Raw genomic sequence first — 6,000 nt, 5'->3', positions numbered from 1 at the left:
TCCTCAGGGTAGTTTCCTACGCCCAACCATCTTTAGCAGCTTCATCAATGACCTTCCCTCCATCATAAGGGCAGAAGTGGGGACTTTCACTGATGGTTGCAGAATGTTCAGCACTATTTGTGACTCCTCAGATACTGATGCAGCCATGTTCAAAAGCAAAAAGATCTGGACAATATCCAGGCTAGGGCTGACAAGTAGCAAGTGACATTTGAGCCACACAAATGCCAAGCAGTGACCATCTCCAATAAGAGATCATCTATCCATTAACCCTTCATATTCAGTGGTGTTACTATCACTGAAACACTAACAATCAACATCCTGGCGGTTATTATTGAGCAGATGCTCAACTGGAGTCAATACATAAACACAATGGCTACATGAGCAGATCAGAGGCTAGGAACACTGCAGCAAACAACTCACCTCTTGACTCCCCAAAATGTGTCGACCATCTACAAGGCACTAGTGAGGAGTGCAATGGAACAGTCACCACATGCCTGGACTAATGCAGCTCCAGCAACATTCAAGAAGCTTGACACCACCCAGGACAAAGCTGCCGGAATCCACATCAACAAGCATCCACTTCCTGTGCCACCAATGCTCAGTGTCACTGGGTCAAAATCCTGAAATTACTTCCTTGAGAGCATTGTTAACCAAATTGCTATATGTGGAAGGCAGCAGTTCAAGAAGGCAGCTCACCACCACCTTCTCAAGGGCAAATAGGGATGGGGATGTATTACAGACCAGCCTGTGATGTGTATATCCCACGAATGAATGAAAAAGAAAATTTTGCCAGGATGTATTTGCTTGTAGCCCAAACTAGAACTGCAGGGTCTGGTTTAAAAATAAGAATATTCCCATTTAAGGCCGAGATAAGGAGTAACTCATTCTCCTAAAGACATGTTAACATTTGGAATTCTCTTTTACAAAGACCGGTTGTTGCTGAGTCATGGGATAAAGCCAGTGTACAAATATAAGTTGTTGTTGCGGTAGGTAAACTGATGAGGGTGACGTCAGAAAGATTTTATCTTTTTGTCAGTTCTCTCCCATCTGCGGCTAGCCCATTCGGGCAGGCCCAGCCAATAGCGAAGCTACCAAGCTATCCTTAGTCATTGATCTGTACAATATCCAGGCTTTGGCTGACAAGTAACATTTGTGCCAAGGAAATGCCAGGCATTTCCTTTCAAATAAGAGACAATCTAACCACTGACAATCAGAGCTGGGTTGACACTGGCTATTCTGTCTGCATTCTCTTTATTGTTGTTAACTCCAGCTTGTCAGTCAATTCAAAGCTTCACCTTGCTCACCTTCTTCCACCATCCAGGCAGCTTGTAGTGACTGAGAGATCATTTACTACATAAGGCACATCTTATTTCAACCAGCCAAATGCAACACCTGAAAAGAGAACACCAACACTGCATTTGATTCCAATAATCCTAAACCCAAACTGGAATTACAGATTTTGATCCTGACCAGAGCCTCCAATTTGGTACAGACCAGACCCATTAAAATATTTTAAGAAGCTAGCATAGACTCTAACTTGTTCTTGTTTTAAAGGTAAGTGTAAGGTGTTACATTCTAGATGCAATTTGATTGGTCAAATTACTCAATTTCAAGCAAAACATGCTTTATTTTTATACTACAGTTAAAATACAAACAAAATAAATATAAGAGAATTGGCATAACGGTAAGTCTATTGAAATGCTTAAGAAAATAATATATATATTAACTACTCCTGATTAACTGTTCCAATATATTAACATCCCATAACCACAATCTTAGCAAAAGCAAATTCAGTAATTCGGGACCATCAGCTTTTCTGCTCCTCTGATGCTGCTCAGCCTGCTGTGTTCATCCAGCTCTACTCCTTGTTATCTCAGCTTCTCCAGCATGTGCAGTTTCTACTATTTCAGTAAAATAGATTGTCTCACATGCAATTCTAGCAGCAGGAAGAGAACCGCAGCTTTTAGTTGTAACAGAGAGAGGAATAAAAGCTTCCACATCCAACTTCAAGATTCCAGCGACTGCTGAAAGCTGGAACTAAAAATCCTGGTTGAGTGGAAGGTTGACCACACCCATTCAGGCTGCTTCTATTGTTCCAGTTAAAAAAAAACCTTTAAGCCTCACAAGCTGTTTACTTTATTGACTTTGAGCAGACAGTTTTTCTCCTCTGTCTCACACTTTCTTCATAACACAAAAACTAGGACCAAAATACATCTCTTAAAGTCATTCTATCCTTATATGACAATGTAACTATTATCAATTGTTGTAAAAACCCACCTCGTTCACTAACGTTGTTTAGGAGATGAAATCTGTCACCCTTACCCGGTCTGGTCGCAAGTGACTCCAGACCTACAGTAATGTGGTTGACTGTTAACTGCCTTCTGAAATCAGTTCAAGAGGCAGTCAGTGATAGGCAATAAATGATAGCTCAGCCAGGAATGCACACGTTCCATGAATGAATGAAAAACATGATTTAGTAATTAAACTTAAACCTAGCAATCTACTGAGGAAGGATTGAAGTGACACTTGTGAAGTATTAACATGGATATCTTAGATACTAGTCTAGTACATCACAAGCAACACAGTGATGATTAGATAACGTGCAGTTAGAAATGTATTTGTGTGTTTAAGACTGTAATCTTTTCGATCTATTAAACTGAATGACCAAAGGTTCTTCTTTTCCAGCTTCTGTGATGGTTTCTGCTGAAACTTAATAATATTTTATTGCAGTTGTCTGACTGTGAGACAATTGTTAAATCTGATCCTAGCCACGACTGTGTTACTTAACAGATTAGGGATTAAGACAATCGGCATGAAGATCACCTGTAGGGCTTCATAAGCGTGCTTCATAGTCTGGAATCATTCTGTATTTATGAATCTAAATCTCAGGTATTGAGTTTCTTTTATAAAATGTTCAGTTGCTTACGTGACAATAAAGTTCTAGAAATAAGAAAAATTTTAATTGAGTTTGACCATGATTTATTTCCATTTCAGTTTGTCCTTGACATGACCGGATAAGCAGCTACATTTTCTACTTGTGCAGATTTTCCATTGCTGGCCACATGTTGTTAAATTTCTGATACCTTAAAAGGTAGGATGTTGTGCATAGCATCGGTGGTTCTTATCTCTAGTGGACAGCAGTTGCTTGAAATATACTGTATTTATAGGCTGGCAAAAGAATTGCTATCTGTTTAATTGCTGGTGTCATCGAGAAAATACGAAGCTTTGACAGGCAAAAAAAAAGCAATAGGTCTCTCCATTTGTCTTATTCTATCATTCAATTGCTTGGAAGTGAACATAGCTGCAGCCAACTTTGAGGTAAGGACTGGTGGCTTTCCAACTTTTCTACTTTCTTTTTCTATTATAATTATTTTTTTTCCAGTCATTGCTTTTTCTTCAATTGCTCTTCTAATAGAGCAAACTGCTACTTATGCTCCCTGAAGTGATTCAATTAACAGGTTAATTAAGTAAAAGCATTAAATACTTACAGGGTAGTTTTGAAATTTGGTGATGCAAATAGATCTGTAACTGATTGCTCCTCACAAATTGTCCAGCACTGGAGCATCTATGACAATGAATCTGGAAAAGATCTCCTACAACTTTTTCATTTTGTATAACACTTTTCGTTGTAGGTGAGGTGATGGCCCATAGAAGTTAACAATCAGAGTGTCATATATAACACTCAGCCTTCAGTGGCCATTCTGCAATATGTTAAGTCTGAGTATTTACATCAGGAACCACAAATTAATTTAAGGAAACTCATGAAATATTTTCAATGTTTCAGTAATTTAGTCCCAAGTATCATTGATCTTGAAGTTATGGTGTTGCGCTCTTATCATTAAATATCTCATCTCTAGTAACTTTCTAATATTTTTTATAATTTAGCTCCTCTTTAGTTTTATCCTATTTCTCTGGTGCTGAGATTTGTTTCTATAGCTAAAAGTAGCCAATTCGTGACATGCTAGTCTAGTTATTGCCAGCTGCTAGCTCAATCACAAGCTGTCGTAACCTAGGTCAATAAGAGCAAGAACAAAGACACCTATGACTGCATTCATAACTGAAACCAGTTACTCATCCCAGTCCATTAGGTGAATCTGCATGATCCATTATCATGATTAATTGTATACTCACATACTGCGTCTTCAAGGGAACCACTTTCACTTGTTTTGCAAAATTATTTCACTGACACAGTAATCAGATTAATTTGTTGTTCATTCCATTGCTGTATGTATGATGTTTCTATGAATGACTGTTGGCAACATAATAATAGCAATTGAAAATACCTGAAATATTCAGCATGTCTGGCAGCATCCATGATGGAAAACCAAGTTACCAGTTCACTTTCTTTCAATACAGTACATAACATATACTTACCTTTATAGGTTATACGCATAACACAAATTTCCACTTCATGTCAAATGATCTCTGGGCTTTTACTAGGTCTCCATTCCCTTTATGTGCAGAGCACGAAGGATTAGACAATGGGATTTTCTGTTGAACACAGCAGGATATATTCCCGCACCCTAGAATTAACAACATGATAAATATATAAGTACAAGTATATTGAGGTTGGTTGGTTCGCCAAGCTAGTTTGTTGTTCCGCAAGTATATCATATTTTTTCAACCAATGAAATGATTACCCCTACTCCTGCATTATTACTTATTGTTTCCATATCACAATGTATGAACTGTAAGCTTCCCAAGTTAATAAGACACATATTTCTCTATAGCTCTAACAGGTCAATATTTCATTCAGTTACTTCTTTCTACAATTTAAAAACACCTCTTAATCTACTTTCATTTAGAATCTCCACATCTCTTTTTACATTTTTTTAATGGTCAATTATTTTTAATGAGCATTTACATCTCTTTTACTTGTGTTCTTTTGCAACTAATTTAATTTTGAATCTATTTGTTTAAGCAGGATGCATTGCTTAAGAGGTATCACTGAAAGAACTGACTCAACCTTTACCTGCAAGCAGGTGCTCTTGAATGTTTCCTTGGTTATATAGATCTTGAGAATCCCAAGTGTCATGATATGAAAACAAATGCTGATAGTAATGCTATACAGTTAATTCAATTTATTTTGATGAAAATAATGATGAAATTCTTATACTTACTTACATAGTGCCTTACTATGTTGTTCAATTGTCTCAAAGCATTATACATAAATACATTTCAGTGTTATAACAGTTGAAAGGTAAATAAACAGAACAACTATTTTGATTCACCATGTAATACATACATCAGTGAATAAACATGATCAGTGAATTTGCATTTTTGGTGGTGTTGGTTGAGGATTGATGGACTTCCTCATCTTCTTTGAATGCAGTTTAACAGTTCTAACAATTTACCTGAACAAACAGGTGATGATTGAGTTAACATCACTCCGACATTGCAGCACTCTCCTTAGCACAGCATTTTGCAAACTACATGCTTGTGATTCTAACACACAGACTTTTGACTCAAGATTGCTTTCACCCAAGAGATAATGTTGAACCTAAAATGCAAAATGAATACTTTAAAATGTAATTAAAAAGGAGACATCAAATTTTGACATTGTGCCTTTAGTTTATTATTTTGACTTCATACTTTCTTAAACTCTCTGTTCTCTTCTTCCAGCTTTCCATTTTAAAGGTAGGGGCAAAATTTAAAATAAAGGATTTTTTATAGCTTTAAATAATTTCATAAGGTTTTGAGAGGACATGAAGCCAATATGCATCAGATCACAGGCATGTGAGGAAATTATATACACTGACCTAGAAGTAGTAACATTGCTGGAAAATAAAATGTTTAGAAAAATATTGAGGGTAAAATGAGGGAAGGACATAAAGTAAACAATAATGATAAAATACTTTTCTGTAGGTATTTAAGCCATTCTACCATTATACAAATGTCTTGGATTAACTGAGCTGAGATTCCCTTGGTCATTTCTATAGTAATAACAATTATCATTTTGTCATGACATATACGTTGAGACAACCAGGAGGCAGTGGGTAT

General features: G+C 36.7%; 1 protein-coding gene across 3 annotated transcripts in view; it reads left to right on the top strand.

Annotated features, from left to right (window-relative positions):
• The first annotated feature begins 2,811 nt into the window (after window positions 1–2,811).
• The window catches only part of LOC125453197 (four and a half LIM domains protein 2), a 50,781-nt gene continuing 47,592 nt past the window's right edge, over window positions 2,812–6,000 (top strand). Inside the window, exons 1-2 of one of the 3 annotated variants that reach the window (XM_048532441.1) lie at window positions 2,812–2,889; window positions 2,995–3,091. The gene's annotated coding sequence lies outside the window, so the exon portion shown is untranslated. Of the gene's footprint in view, window positions 2,890–2,994; window positions 3,092–3,155; window positions 3,319–6,000 lie in introns of those variants that run through there. The other 2 variants (XM_048532438.2, XM_048532439.2) reach the window with 2 other exon arrangements.

The sequence above is a fragment of the Stegostoma tigrinum genome, chromosome 6, assembly GCF_030684315.1.
Source record: "Stegostoma tigrinum isolate sSteTig4 chromosome 6, sSteTig4.hap1, whole genome shotgun sequence".
In the NCBI taxonomy this organism is placed as follows: domain Eukaryota; kingdom Metazoa; phylum Chordata; class Chondrichthyes; order Orectolobiformes; family Stegostomatidae; genus Stegostoma; species Stegostoma tigrinum.
This window is presented reverse-complemented; position numbering and strand designations above follow the sequence as displayed.